The 16857-nt window shown below is 33.6% G+C and overlaps 1 pseudogene; it reads right to left on the reverse strand.

Annotated features, from left to right (window-relative positions):
- LOC129923994 (dynein axonemal heavy chain 6-like) overlaps positions 1–16566 on the reverse strand; it is a 100040-nt pseudogene extending 83474 nt beyond the window's left edge.
- Positions 16567–16857: the final 291 nt, after the last annotated feature.

The raw sequence follows: 16857 nt of genomic DNA on the forward strand, positions 1-16857 counted from the left end.
TAGTCCTTGAGTTTTACGCCAAAAACAAACAACAAAAAAACATGTATGTCTTGAGTTTCATGCCGAAGTATAATCTAATAAAGGTAATCTTTCATCTGGGTCGTTAGACCTAATAAAAACACAAGAAATCTTCATTCAGAAACCTAGAACCCAAGTATTTACTTTCATGCACAATGTTCAATATGAAAATATTATTTTCTCATTAGATTCTTTTGCAAATAATTATTTTTGTTTTTATAACAGTTTATCCTATATTATGATAACCATATTAAAGTAATTACATTTTGATAAAAGTCACTTTATCTTGATTGGTCATTATTTTATTTATTTTCAGGCTACACTTTTTAATCGACACTTTCATTGGTGGTAAGACATGCTTCATATTTGCTGCTTTAGCTTCATGCCTATGTTACTTTTGAATCCTGCCTTAGCTACTTTTGAATCCTACCTTAGCTACTTTGGCATTTCTGATAGTAATAAGTTGTTGAGCAATAACAGATAAAACTTCAATATTGATTCGGTTGAACTCATCAAAACAGCACCAGGTCCCTCACTGTGCTAGTCCAGAGAAGAATCCTCCCATCATCTGGAAGAATACAATGGAAATTGAAACTATCAGTTATGTTAAAATAACATAAAATTCTAACATCTAATAATTGCTCAATAAAAATGTAATTAACATTAATATAGCTGAAGGAGTCAAACCATAGAATAATTATTATCATCACTGATAGACCTCTGTCCTAAGATGACTATGGCTATCACATAGAGCCTTCCTTGTTGGGGCTATAGAGCCCTATTTTTGATTTTTCATTCTGGTAGTTCCAGTCTTTTCCATTTAGCTTGGTTGGTCAGCTGAGATAATTGAAACATCATTGCTGCTACATGGCTGTTTATAGAGTGTCTCTCTACCACTTCTCTACACATGGTTAAGTCTAGATCTATGTCCATGTCTTCCCAAGCATTTATATGCTCTTCTATTCATATAATTCGATGCATTCTGAAAGCTTCATTTGTAAATGATGATCACACATTTATCATCAAGATAGTAAAACAACTATTTTCTATTTAAAAATATTGATCACCACAAAGGTTGTTTTTTTTTTCCTTTTGATCACATCCACTTGGCAGAGGTGGGGGCTTGTTTCACATACATTGACCATGTTTTGTACTCAGAATGCATGTATTGTAGACTTGCATCTTTTTGGGGTGAGTTTTAGTTTTATCAGACTTGTGAGCCTAGTCTAATGAAAATGGAAGCAGCCTTCCCTTCCAATAGCATATTATGGATTACATGAAGTTTAGAACACTAGAGCATCGCCAATAAAAACACACACAAAAAAAAAAAAAATATATATATAAATCAAGAGAGGATTAATTTATTTCTGGTATAGAATCTTAAAATATATTGTGTTAATATAATTATCTAAGTCACTGAGCCTTGTGGAGTCTTATGTCATTCAGTTCTGTAGTGTTTATGTCACCCAGTCTCATCAGTCACAACATGTCTATATGTAAGCCATTAGCCATGGTGTTTTTCAATGAAAGTAAGCCTCTCTATACCATTTAGCTATGGTTTGTCTGCCCCTCAGCCATGGTGTCTCTTTTAAGTCAATGAACAATTTGAACTAAATATTCAATTTTCACTAATTCAAATAAAGTCTTTATAAAAGAAACATAATTATATTTAAGGTCCTAATCACCTTATAATCCAAGCTGTCTGAACAATTAAACACTACACACCATATAGCCAAAGCTTTAGCCAAATCTTTAGTTGTTTCAGTCTTTCCAGTACCAGCTGGACCTGCAGGTGCTCCACCTAGATCAAGTTGTAGGGCTCCCATAAGGCAGAGATAGCATCTGTCCTATGAATGAGCAATGTGGCATGTATAGAAAACTAAAGATAAAGATGGTTGCTGTTTTAATGCATAAACCAGAAAGATGAAACTTATCCTTCTAGGAGGAAGAAAGAATTTTGTCAATGTCTCTATGATTGTGCTTTGATTGTGCTTATAACTATTTGTCAAAAAGTAACATCTGGCATCACTTACAGACTTTGAGCTCCCATTCTACTAGATTACTAACGAATAAGGTACTAATATGTTCATCATAAAATCTTCTGGCTAGTACTGAGAATTTACAATTAAAAAGTAGGGATCTACACAAAAGTGGTAGCTGTATTTTTTAAAACTAAAAGCATTGCTATTAAGTTTATTTAAAACTAAAGAATTTATTAGCAATTAATTCTGTTGTGTTCAGTAAATTTGTTAAACGTGTTTGCCCAGTTAATAATCATTGATGAAATGGATATGTCAACTTAGTTATTCAAATATTTTATTTTTTTAATTCAATAGAAATATCCACTTGAATCCTCAAATAGTCAGGTAGGCATGTTCTGAAAATTAGTCAGGTCATGTCATAGTATTCAAATGTTTTATCCTGACATTAATTCAAATGTTTTATCCTATCAATTGATCAAACAAATATGCCTGTCACTTGGAAAAATATAAATAGTCCAACGATTTGATTTGATTTTTGATTTGAGGCACATCGGCACAATTTAGGCCATGTCGTGCCTGCAGTCCCTTAAGGACTACTCTCTCTCTAAACAACAAGGGCCAGATTCTATACAGTCATATCATTAAAATCAAGGTCTATTCACAGTTAAAATAGTAAAGGTAGTAAAAATTTTAATATTTGGTAAAAATCTAATGTAAACAGTGCATGTTCATAAATCAGATCTTCGTAGATAGCCCCACTTCCCGAATAAAGCCATATCAATAAACTTACAGTCAGAGGTGTAATCACTAATCTAGGACAGGCTCCAAGGTACTCATAGCCATAGGTGTAGACAGCTATTGACATGCAGACAACACAGTTGTCCACTTCCATATTCCAATAATATCTGAGTTGTTTTTGCCAGTCAAAACTTAAAAGTTCTGATACCTGTTAACACAAGTTTTGTAGTTTTCTCATTTAACAAACAAATGAAAGAATCCCAAGGAGATTGAAATGGAATAAGACGAAGACTGAATTCGCAAAGACTTAGTAGATCAAAAGAAATGCCACACCAAAAAAACTTGGCTAAAGAGATTTTAAAACTGCCAGCAGCTACAACTTACAACTAGACATATTTATAAGATATATCTCCTGTAGATTGTAAACGTTTCCAATGCACAAGCAATGTTTCTATTCACATACAGAGAGAAAAATATTTTTGTTTTTTGTTCCTAGCATTATACTGAACCCAGAAAGATTTTTTATTTACATTCAGATGATAATGACATGGACCTAAAAAGACTAAAATGAGTCCTATAGTTACAACATAACCAAAACTATTCTTTCTTTTTAAAAACAATTTTTTTTCCCCAAAACACAGTTTGTAAAAGAGAAAGAATGAAACTGTAACTTGTGATTTTTCTTTTCTTTCTTTTTAAAAAGAAGATTTTGTATTTATTTAAATGATGTTGTTTTTTTTTACTATTAAGTCTTGAGTGCTGGCAATCAAATCATTAAATAAGAACAATCTGGTATAAACTTTGTCACATGTAAATTATGAGTGAGTCTGGTGTGAATGTACATTTTGGTTTCTTATAGTTATAATGTTTTTTGTTTGGTGTAATGCACAAATTGTAAGACAAATTTCCATATGGATAATAAAGATTATTATTATTATTATTATAATTAACCACATTTGGGACATTCATGATTTTGTCATTTTTACAATGGATTACCATTTCAAAATTCCATTTGACTGATTAAATTTGTAAAGCTTTGATTTATTCACAGGCATACTATTTTTAACAAGATTTTAAAGCTTTTGGTCATCTCAGGGCTGCATGTGAAGCAGCGCATTAATGCACATTTCACCAGTCATCTTTTAAGAATAGTTCTTGGTCTTCGTTGAATGAAGCAATATGCATTTATGAATGCATGTCAAACAATGTGATTAAGCCATCAAATGGAATTTAATTATATTAGGAAGATTAAAAAGTTTACTGTCTAAAATGTCTGACCTGTTTTTTCACCATTTCTGAAATTATGTCCCGTGCATGAACATTGATTGTAATAAGAGCGCAGAGTGTAGCTCGAGCCAGTTTAGGAAGTTCTCCTCTCACTGCCCCAGCTAGAAGATTTAACTCCTGTTGATAGATTGATAGAAAGTCACTTTGAAATTACTGATACATTTTAAGTGCTGATACATAATGGTAGAAAATATAAGTTTTGTGAAATATAAAATCAAATAAAAATTTTTTACTGTAAAGCTTCTTTGTTCAAAGTCCCTCATTCCCCTGATTACTGTTCGAGAGTCTCTAAGAATAGCTGTGACATCACGGGTCCACATCATTTGAAATATAGTTAGAACAACCTAAATACAAATTTGATATTCAATTAAGAGCAATACTAAAATGGGTTAGCTCTGTTATATACAAAAGTCTGAGGTCAATATGAGATTAATTATCTTACTTGTCTTTGTTTGTTCTTTTCTTGACAGTCTTATAACTTAGCCCAGTCCCCTAATAGCTTGTCCTAATAACTTATAACTTAGCACAGTCACCTAATAGCTCGTCCTAATAACTTATAACTTAGCCCAGTCATCTAATAGCTTGTCCTAATAACTTATAACTTAGCCCAGTCACCTAATAGCTTGTCCTAATAACTTATAACTTAGCCCAGTCACCTAATAGCTTGTCCAAATAATGAAACATTTATTCTGCTTTTCTATAATTTGAATTGCTAGTACCTATATTCTTCTACTTGTTTATAATTTCACAAATTAAATTTGTTCTAACAGTCGATTATTTGTCCAAATAGTTAATTATGTGTCTTTGTACTCTATTATTTAATGTACCAACATCTAGTGTCCTATTAATTTATAATTAGCCCTCCTAGTTTATAATTAGTCCTTTATGTCAAAGATTTTTCTGAGAATCAATACTTTTTGTTATTGCTTTCATGTTTATTGCATGCTCAATGTACTATGGTCCAATCTCTTTTGTGGACCAGTGGAGAGGGGGGGGGGGCATAGAAACAAGTTTCCCTCCTGCTTTTATGCACTCAGCAAACATAGCTCTGCTTAAGTCCAGATTCAAACTTGAGTCCCCATTGATTGGTGGCCAAGCCATAGCTCAGTGGTTTTGGCCTCTCAGCCAAACATCACACCAATTTTGTCCAACTGCTTTTGATTTGTTTTAAATGTATCAGACATTTTTTCCAAAATGAAGATTATTAGTTAAAGCCTAAACTTAAATTCCTGCAGCATGGCAGAGACAGAACAAAGGTGTCTTTAATGGTTGTGTAACTAACTGTCAAGTTAAAAAATGTTGAACTTCTCTTGATAAACTAGACAAAGCTGTGAAACCTAAAAAATATCTTATTTTATAGCATAGATTAAAAAAAGGGCATTCTATTATATAGACATGATAAAAAAATTGTTTTCAAAAGAATAGTAATAGTACCCATCATTTCTGCATTCAAACTAATTGAATGGAGAAATTCTAATACTTTTCTCAAGCTAACACCAAATAAAATGACATACAAAAGTTATTTACTTACTTGTGAAGCATTAGACATAATCCAAGAAAGAAATGACATTGTCTCATAGTCTTTGATTGACTTTTTGCACAATCGTCGTATGCTGGCAAACATGGCTTCTTTCACTTTTCCAAGCCAATCTTCGACATTACCTCTTGCCTTCAAGCCCTATAAAAAAAAAATGAATAGTAGGTAAAAAAAAAAAGATTTGTTCCATAATGTAGACTATTTCCATAATTTGGGGTAAACATTTCTTCTTTTCGTTAGACTCTGCTTTGTTGAGTCATTGACAAAGTTTGATTTTGAAGCCACAACCTCAATTTATTCTCATTGTTATTGTCCCTAATACCAATATTAGTAGGCTTATAGTTGCATTTAGTAGAAAGAAAATATAATGTTTAAGGTCACAATCACATTACATTTTACAATGACAAAACATAACTCTCAATTTTTTGTTAAGTAGTTCTTTACAGAGTCCATAATAAAATGTATTTAATGGCAATGTCTTTGATTCTGAAGATTCAGGGTGAACACAGTGGTTCTCATGACTTTGCAAACCCAATATTGACCTGCATATTTTGCCAAATCTAATGCAGACAAAGCCTGGGTTTATTTAAGTTTTCTTTTTGTCTTCTGCACCTGTCTTTGGCCACATTATTAAATATAAAGCTAATCAGTTTCTGTAACAGATCTATGTTTTAATAAAAAGTATGTGTAATTTCTAAGCCATAAAATCCTAAACAAAAAAAAAAGAAGCTACTTACTTTGCCCAATCCAATTTTCTCTCCTTCTGGTGATATCATGCTTAATATGTCATTTGTAAATTGAATCTCCTCCTCTGCAATTAAAAAATAAATTTAATAACTTACTTGTATTTTTTTCAAGCTTTTTCAAGTTGGAAAATATGAAGACACTATTAAGCTACTATAAATATACCAGGTGGAAGTCCCTCAACCACAGCCAACTCTAGTCTGTGTATAGCATCAAAACATTTACGTAAATGTGGTTGCACAGCCAATGGGTTTCGAGTCTGTGCAAGTATCTCAAGTAGTTCATCATTGGAGAGAAAGTAGAACCTTAGAAGAGACAGAAATTTATGCCGTCTACAAATATTATTTGGACAAAAATACAATCTAATCTCTTCTAAAAAAAAACACTAGCTCACTTTCTTAGCTATTACATCTATAGGTAACTCAAAGCTCCCAAAGGTGTTGTTTTTTTAATATTCTGCATTTTCTAAATTTTGTTTAAATGAGAAAATTGGACCAAAAAATTATTTAAATTATAAAACAAAGGAAGCATTCTATTTGGGAAAAAAGATTCAAAATTTAAATTGCTTGTGAATATTCTAAAATAAATCTTAAGCTAAGTAATTGTTTTTTGAAGAAAATTTCTTGACATAAAGAAGAGACATTTCTTTAAAAAAAGATTTTAGTGTACAGTTTGTACCTATGTGTTAACTTAATCATTCATGTAGTGTTAGGTTATGTTAATTAGAGCATTAACTAAGTCATTGATTCTATTAGTGCATGTAATCTAACCTAAAGCCTAACAATAATTTCTGTCTAGAGCTAAGCTTAAATCTTGCCTTGGAAATGTAACACGCTTTGTTTCCAGGTAGGCTTCAAGACATTTCAGAATTGTATTCAATAATTCATTGTTATATTCAAATGTTTCCCAGAGACCTGTAAAGATTTCATTACTTTTAATGCAGAAATGTTTCATTTAAATATTTGTTAATGTTTTGTTCAAATACTTCCTAAAGTTACTGAAATAGAAAAAAAAAAAAAAATGTAATGACATTTTGACACCTTCAATAGAATCAGACAACAGGTTTCTCAAACCCTGTTCCTACATTTTGATACTTGCTCTACAATTTAAATGGTTGCACTACAATAATGAACTTGAAGATTAAGAGCCATAATCATAATCAGTAATATATATATATACAATGTAAATATTACCATAGCTTTGATTATATCAATGAAATAAATATTTATTATGTAGGGCTAAGAAGTAAAAATTGAACTGAAAACAAACATGGCTGTGTTCCATTACGTATAGCTAGAGGAGTTTTCTTTACTCTCCTCATAATTTCCTTGTAAGATCTGTCAACTTCAACAAACAGTTTGGCCTCCACTGGAAGCTGCCTCTGAATATCAGGGGCACTAAAAATTGATTCTAAATATAGCCATGTCCTCTGACAGTTGATCCATGATTCCTGGAAAATAAATCTATTTCATAATGAGATGGCACAATTAAAGACAGGGGAAAGAAACTGCAATCCATGGAACAAGGATCTAGGATAGTAGTATAATGAATTGGGATAAAATGGGGTAGCAAAAAGTTTGATAGAATAAAAGACAGTTTAAATGGATTTAAACTGTAATGGAGGTCTGTGGCATTTTACGTCTCGAAAAACGATCTTTTCCATTCGCATCTTCTTGTGTGACAAAAGAGGCCAATCCTTGACTTTTTTCAAAGACATTACTGTGAGAGATGGAGTGACCTCTCCATTGCTGGGGGAAAGCCTGGGCGGTAAATTTGCGAGTGCTGGGCTGCCCACACGTCAGCACACGCCTCTCTAACGGAGGTAAGAGGTGTTGAAATAGACAAAAAGCAATTGAAAAAAATAGGACCTTAATATTTTAAGAAAATAAACAGGATTTAAATTGTATGTAAGAAGGTATAAAAATAACAATAACATAGTTGGAAAGCAATTCAAAAAAAAAAAAAGAAAAAGAGAACGGGATTGAAGAGTTATATCAGTGTTTCCCAAATGTATTCTACGAGGTCTGAATAGGTGTTTCATGAACTACTGGAATAATTAACTAGTAGGCCTAACTCTAACCTCTCTTAAAAAATAAGCAAAGTGTTCCTCTAAATACTCAGAATGTAAAAGTGTCCATTTATGAAAAAGTTTGGAAAACATTGAGTGAGATTAACGGAAGTGTACACATTGATCTTTCAGATCTTGCAATCTATAGAGCAGATGATATAAAGTTCATCAGTTTCTCTGTTCAGTACTTAATGAGGGTGTCATGTCACCAGCACAACAAACAACTCTCTTTACATTTCTCAACGAATGAGTTAGAGTTGGGTGGACTCTGGTGCATCATACATAATTCAAATTCCCAGTCTTTAACAAGATTTGAACCAGAGACCTCTTGGTTTAGAAGCCAAGTGTTTCACCAATCAGCCACCATGGCCTCTGAATATCAACTGGAAAACCAAGAATATACAGAGGCAACAAACAGGTTAATACAGGGCAGGAAACTTAATAAAATATATATTTAATATTTGATGGAGGAACCCTTTGGAGAAACAACAAAGTGAAAGACTTTCTAAACTTTTAATACTTCATTATGAATAATAATAATAATAATCTTTATTATCCGTAAGGAAATTTGTCTTACCATTTGTGCATTACACCAAACAAAAAACATTATAACTATAAGAAACCAAAGTGTACATTCTAAACTTCTAACTACTTACCAAAGTCTTATTAAATAAACTGAGACTAGCTGCCCATTCTTCCACTTTGGTTTTAATGGGACCTACATGTCTTGATGACTGAATGGTCTGGATGTTAATGTTACTATCATCTAACAGTTGTTGAATCTCATCTTTCTGATCTTTGTAAGGCAGTACAGGGAACTCCACATGCTTCCAGGCATCCATCACCTGAGCAAGATATTGAGACATAAGTTTCCTATTGTTTTAAGTGGAATTTACCAAAACAATGAATTACTAATTGTAAATTTATCTTTTTCAATGTATTATTCTACATGTCGTCAGGTATATCTACTTACATTAGCACAACACAACATGTATTAAAATTCACTGATTCAAGTCGACTTAACAGATATACATTTATTAAAATAAAACAACAGTTCATAATATACTGGCAATTTCAGCCATCAAGAAATCACATGTAATACTTCACATAAACTGATAATGTAGTCCAATAGAATTCCTCGAATACTTATAACATCTATCTTCTTTCCTAGTCCATGGCGTCTAATGATTTCTGACCATGTGGTCAACTCTCAGAACGAGACTTATTACCCACCATTCAACTGTGGACCCTTGTTTCAGACGTGAAAAATAATAAACACTATAAATCATATTTAATTAGTGATTCCTGACTAGTGCATGTCACAATAGCTATAAAACAATGATGTGACACTAATCAATACCATAGTCACTAACTTTAAAATAGAGTGTGTTTGTTAAAGTAAGGTCTCCAAAAGGTGTATATGAAGTCACCAAAGTTGGTTTTTAAAAAAGTCAATAAGGGTGGTTAAAATAAGGTTGTCAAAAGGTTCTTTAAAAATAGTATCATGATGCATTCATTAGCCTACTATAAGAATTATGAAGTAGTCAACAATCATGATTAGAATTTGGACTAAATGTAAAACTCTTACAAATCTAAGATAATTTTCATCTTAATAATGAATTGTCTAAAAAAATGCAAAACAATGGTAGATCTATAATACTAGTGTTAAATTACTTTTTTTAGAATGGCTTCCAGAGCTGCCTGTGAGGACGCCATGCCAGCTATCTCCATCATTTCTTCAGACTTGTCAAATGCATCAATCTCAATCAACAGGCCAAGTGTTAGAGGCTCATCTTTGATAAATTTATAATTCAATGCTTCCTGGATCAAGTCCCAGTGCCTTTTTTTAAGATGTGGGTTTCTCATGTCAGTTATTACCTGATGCTGTGAGTACATGCAATAACAAAAGTTTTTTAAGATGTGGGTTTCTCATGTCAGTTACTACCTGATGCTGTGAGTACATGCAATAACAAAAGTTTTTTAAGATGTGGGTTTCTCATGTCAGTTACTACCCGATGCTGTGAGTACATGCAATAACAAAAGTTTTTGCTCAACCATTTGTCAAGAGTAAGAAAAAAATGAATTCAAGAATTGTACAATTTACCAACAGTCTAGACTAACTAACTAGACTGTTGGTAAATTGTACAATTCTTGAATTCATTTTATAGTTAACACACCACTTTTGTAATGAGAAGAAAAAAAAACTTTAAATTTTAATTGTGCTGTTCAAATTTTGGAAGTCTTATCAAAAAGAAATTTGCATTTAAATTTCATTGAACTTTATTGTTTTGTACCTTACACTAGCTTGCAATCACTCTCTGATTCTATATGTTCTATCAACTTCCGCCCTTTCTTAATATTAAACTATTCACATTTAGTCAACTGTTTACTTTATATTTTCAATGTTTAATTTTAATAGACCAATTAAATAACTCAAATATGTGTGAAATTTATAAGACTGCTTGAATGTGTCCTACAACTTCCTAAATGTAGGTCTACATGACTAGATTGACACATGGGTATTGGTCTACATGACTAGATTGACACATGGGTATGGGTAGAATGTAATTATTTAATTATGTCTGCAATAGATATTAAGACGCTTCCTCCTGCACCTCTCTTTTCCCGAATTGTGTAAGTATTCTGAACTATTTACGAACTTCATATGGCATTACTGAAATTTTTTTCTAGTAGAAGAATGCCCCCCAGATATGGCAGGCTAAAGGAAAATCAAATACCAAGGGGAGATCAAAACCAGCATCAACCTTAAACAAGGGATGAGTGGATTAGTCATGTAATACTTTCCATTGTCTGGAGAAAGCCTCAAGAAATAATTGGTTTTGGGAGAAGAGATGGGTGCCACCAAGGCCTAACAAACCCAATAACATGCCATGACAATGAAACCATTGAAAATCTCAAGCTGCCAACAATAACCTTACTTCCTACTGAAATGCTACTGAGACACACTCTAAAACAATTTATATTGTGATAACAACAAAGGAAACATCCAAAAGTATACCCGAAACCTAGTGTAACAGAGCTAAAAACTTCACATCTAAATGTATCATGACAAAAATATTTTATGTGTTAATTAAAAAATCTAAATGAAGCAAACCTAATTGAGGAATTACGCCTCTAATAAACAGAAAACAAACACCTACTCTCTGTTTCATAACTTCAACTTTCTTCTTCAACATGCTGACCACATCATTGGGTGGTAGACCTTTCTCTAGCATCTGAACCGTCTTCAGGTATTTCATAGTGGTGGAGGTCACCTCCTCTGGTTCCAAGTTCATGAATGGAACCTGGTAGCACACACAACCAAAGGAATAATTAATACACAATTCTAAAAGTTTTTTATTGTTTTATTGCAAATATATATATATTTTTTTATTTAATCTTGTTTTTTTTTTGTGTTTAAAATCTTATAAACTACAGCAATATTTGCAATATGCATGTCTAATATAATGATTTCAATAAATGCAAGCAATGACTTGGTGCTAAACCTAGATATATATAAAACTTAAAAACTTAATGTAAAAAATATTAGGGCTTACAATTATTATTATTATTTAAATAAACAAGGGAAACATTGGGACAATGCACCTAACAGTGAAGTGCTTAGATTCTTAACAGTCATATGCAGACATTCATTTTATAGATTACCCTTTTCACATTAAAGGTTTCCTATATGTAGCAGTAAATCTTTTTATTTAACAATACAATGGTTTTGTTTTTACACAGCTTTCCTAATTTTCATTTGAAACAGAATTATCTTTACAAAGACATCTGATAAATGAAAGACACTGCTGCGACCTTCTTATTAGAACCAAAAAGAAAATGCATCTGCCACTCGTTAATATCTATCTATCCTTGTGACTTTGAATAGTTGAACAGCTGCTCCACATGTTATCAATGAACTTAAAATGTTTTCTAAAGTCTGGTCAAAAGTCAGTTTATTGTGTAGGCGTATGTGCATGTTATAGGGAAGATATATATATATATATATAGAGAGAGAGAGAGAGAAATAACTGTGCTACTCCATTCCATTGCTCTCCCATATTTAACTTATTTGAGATTTAAATATGACCAGCAGATAAACCTGGAGTAGGCGTGTAGCTGAAATAGTGTTGTATTAGGTAGATAGGCCTGGAGTCAAATTATTATATAAATAAGCCCATGAAAAGTGCTGTATTAGTTAAACAGGCCTGGAGTGAAAATAGAGCTGTATTAATTAAATAACACTAATACAGTTAGATTGGCCGTAATTCGAGCCATGATAGGGCTGTATTAGATATGTGCCTGGAGTTATGATAGGGCTGTATAAAACTGTATAAGTTTGATAGGCCAGGAGCCATGAACGGGCTCTAGTTTATTAGTTAGGTTGTCTTGTAGTAGATATAGTACTAGTTGTACTACATCTAAAGTTCTATTCTAGGTTATTATAGATCATATGATTAGTCATTAGATTGACTGCATCAAAATGTTACAATCAGTGTTGAGTCAGTAACAACGAAATTCATTGAAATGTATTTCTATAATCTAGACTAATAATTAATAAATACTAAAATAGTAGATCTAATACCAATAGGCAATACTAGATTCTAGTATAATACAATAATGGTAATATAATAGTCATAGTGTAATAGATCTCTAGGCAGTCTAGGTCTAGCCAGCCTAGGTCTAAGCAGGGAGTTGGCCAATCGACTGGCTAGACTAGAGACTAGATCTAGACTAGAGTGTCACTAGAGTCACTAGACTGACTAGACAAGATCAGATTAGATTAGTCTGATTAGATCATTAGACTAGTCCTCTAGACTCTAGGTCTAGATTGACTAGATCTACTATCTAGACCTAAGACTACTCTACTCTAGTCTAGAGAGTAGAAGTAGACGTCACTTAGACAGTAGAGTCTAGTCCTCTAGAATCTAGGAGTCTAGTTAGATCTAGATCTATATACTATATATATCTATCTAGATCTAGACTAGATCATACTACTAGTAACTAGATGTAGCTAGATCTAGTAGTAGACAGTAGACTGAGTACAGTAGTACTCTAGAGAGGCAGAGACTAAAATCTAGGCTTTTCATAATTATGATACTAATGATCGATCTAGTCTTGTGAGGGTGTAATTTTGGTATAGGAAATTACCGTAATTTTTTTACTAAGACTTTCGGTGTTGTTTTTATAAATATTGCTATCGCCACTCACATTCAATGATAACGTAGCTAGAACTGCACAAATGTTGAACATGTGTAGCAGACGCCATGCTTGTTTATATTACGATCTGTGACAGATTCTATATATAGATCTAGATATATATAGATTAGACTTCAAGGAAGAATAAATATGGCCGTATTGTGATGCAGGCCAAATATTATTTATTACAACATTAAAAATAAAATCGAGTATCACATAAGTAAAGGTTTTGTTTTTGTTCTAGACCTAGCGCGGCTAGTCGCTAGAGCTACATCTATTAAAATGATCAAATACTGAATGAGAGAACATTATCATATGGCAACTTTTTAAAACAAGGTTACAAAGACAGTTTGTGTGGAAACACAAAATCGACACCCGAAGTGGTCCACCCAGGCAGGTAAAAAGGCAGGTTTCAATATTTTCAGAAAGAACATCAGAATGAAATTCTATCAAAGACAAATGACAAAGAAAAATGGAGAAAGAAGGTTGACAGATCTTGTGTGGTGCCCCAGCAGACCAATGGATAGGTGAAAGTGGATGTGAAGTTAGCTGTGAACTGATAATGAATATCTAATTGCTCTTAGACATATCAGTATTTTTCTTAGACATGTCATGTAGAAGTGGTTCAGTTTCTTATTAGCATGTTTTCTGTACACTGTCCACGTTTCTGAGGCATAAAGCAATGTAGTGAGGATGATAGCTCCATAGATCCCTATCTCCCTAGCTTGTCTTTGTTGTGATACATCGTCTGTTCCAGACATTTTTAGACCGTCTGGCCTTGGCAATGCGCAGGTCGATTTCATTATCGAAAAATACTGAATGTCAAATGGAAAGACAAGATACCAGATACTGACTGAAGTCCTTCGAAGAGCGGCTCACCAAAGCATCCACACAATCCTGATGCAGTCCCAGCTGGGATGGTCAGGACACGTCTGCAGAATGGAAGACCGCCGCATTCCTAAACGACTACTGTATGGCCAATTAAGGGAAGGAAAGCGCTCCCAAGAACAGGGACACCCTCAAAGCTTCTCTGAAGGCGTTCAGCATAGACCCAGCCACATGGGAGATAGAGGCACATGACAGAGCATCAAGGCGTCGCGCTATGAAAACTGACGCACAGGTTGCTGAGGAAAACAGAGCAACGCTGGCAGAAGAAAAACGCCAGAGAAGAAAAGCAAGGTCAATGACACTAGCTCCAGCTGGAATAACCTGCCCAGTGTACATCCGAACATTCCAGGCTCACATAGGTCTCACAAGCCACATGAGGAGGCACAAAACCCCAGTGCAAAGCCCTCAGCCCCCTGGAAGACAAAAGTGGTTATCATCGAACCACGATGGACGAACTATATATATATAGTTATATATATATAATTGATCTAATTGTTTTGTAAAGGGTCAATCTCTTATTCTTAAAAAAAACAAAACATTTCCTTTAAAAAAAATAGTATCCTTTAGTTGGAGTGTCTATAATAGTGGCTGTTATGCATCGCTGCAGTTCACGCGATAATATGAAAAACTATTTATTAATTGTTGTTTTAATTTATGGGGGGGGGGGGGGGGGGCTCGAGGTTCGACACTTGACTCGAGCAGAGTTGTGTTTACTGAGCGCCTAACGACAGCACGGAAAACCATCTACAGATGCCCCCTCTCCCCACTGGTCCACAAATGGGATTGGACCATAGCGTATATAAGCATGCTATAAGCATGAAAGTAGCACTTTATAAAAGCTATAATAATAATAATAATATAATCGTTTTTCAAATTTAGAGAAGAATTAATTAACTGCCTGGTTGGGATAGCTGACTAATAGTCGTATGATTAGCGCTTCGGAAAGTCATCACTATAGATCCGAGTTATAGGCCTAACCCTGGTTGCTGCCATACCATACAGGTTGGCCTATCTTTGTAATAAAACAAAACTTGTGAACATCGAAACGAGTATTTATCTTCTACAAATATTTAATTTTCTGACCTCTGTCCATCTTTGTACGATGTTGTCCCATTGATCGATACATGTCCACATCACATCTCTCATTTTAAGTTCGGTTTGGACTTCATGTAGATAGTCCAGTTTAATCACCTCCACCTAAACCGTAAATGATCTTTTTAGCTATGTGGGTTAATTAAATAAATGAAGAGACTGATGGACTGCAAACGAACAACGAATTACTGGACAAACAAATTATATAGTAATGGAGAGAAAAAAAAATGTTGGCCATCACGATCAATGAAGTTTTAGCAGACGATTGTTAAGTTTTTGCGTGCAAGCGAAGAGGCGGGATGGAAATAAAAAAAAATGAAGAGCAAAATTGACAAAACAAACCAAAAAAAAAAAGGAACATTGGATGTTGCCATTCCCAAAAGACGCATTTGATTGTGCAATGGTGTCATGACCTAGTTCTTGAGGGGAGGGTGCACACTAGAAATCTGATATCCACGCATCTCTTGTTACGACCATCATGAACTACTTTACAAATGACCTACTTTGCACTCATTTAAAGAACTTCAGACGAACCTTCAACTCCTTTTGACGATCTTTTAATGCCTTAGACTTTTGTTGCATAGATTCCATTTGCTCTAAGAGGTCATTCAAATATTGCCGGACTTCTTCCCGATCTGCTTTAGGATCTAGGAGCATTGGATTCTGTTGGGGGGAAAGCATTCATTTGTTTGCATTCAGAATCATAACAATTACACTAGAAAATGGGCGAACCAAGTAAAGTAAAAGTTCCCAAGTATATAAACACATCCATATATTAATCAACAACAAAAATAAACACAATAAACAATGCACATATACGGAAAGTAAACAAGGTATTTCAAATGTCCAACCTGCATTTTCTCAAACACATTCTTTGCTTCTGACAAATAAGTCTGGCCATCTTTCTCTGCACACTTGTTGAACTTCACAAGAATGGCATCTCTCCCAGACAATGCTCGGTCAATCAAATTTTTAGAGGTATAGATGATAGGCTCCATGGTCTGGGAACAAAACAAGAATGTCTTAACCTTGCATATAATATTTCATATGCGGTATTCAAGTTATCGAAACAATTATTACCATTATTTTCCCATTAATTTCCATACACAGTTACACCCAAGTTTTATTTCCTTCTATTCCGCGATTACCTCTTTTTTTTTACACACGAACTGACAGAGATAGACGGACTAATGTTCATAATGACTTCATACATTTATTTTTCCATGACAGACTGCCACTGGCTATGGTCTAATACAGTGATGCTCAACCGAATTCGACCTGCGGGCCATTTTAACTTTCGACAC

The sequence above is a fragment of the Biomphalaria glabrata genome, chromosome 18, assembly GCF_947242115.1.
Source record: "Biomphalaria glabrata chromosome 18, xgBioGlab47.1, whole genome shotgun sequence".
Classification (NCBI taxonomy): Eukaryota; Metazoa; Mollusca; class Gastropoda; family Planorbidae; genus Biomphalaria; species Biomphalaria glabrata.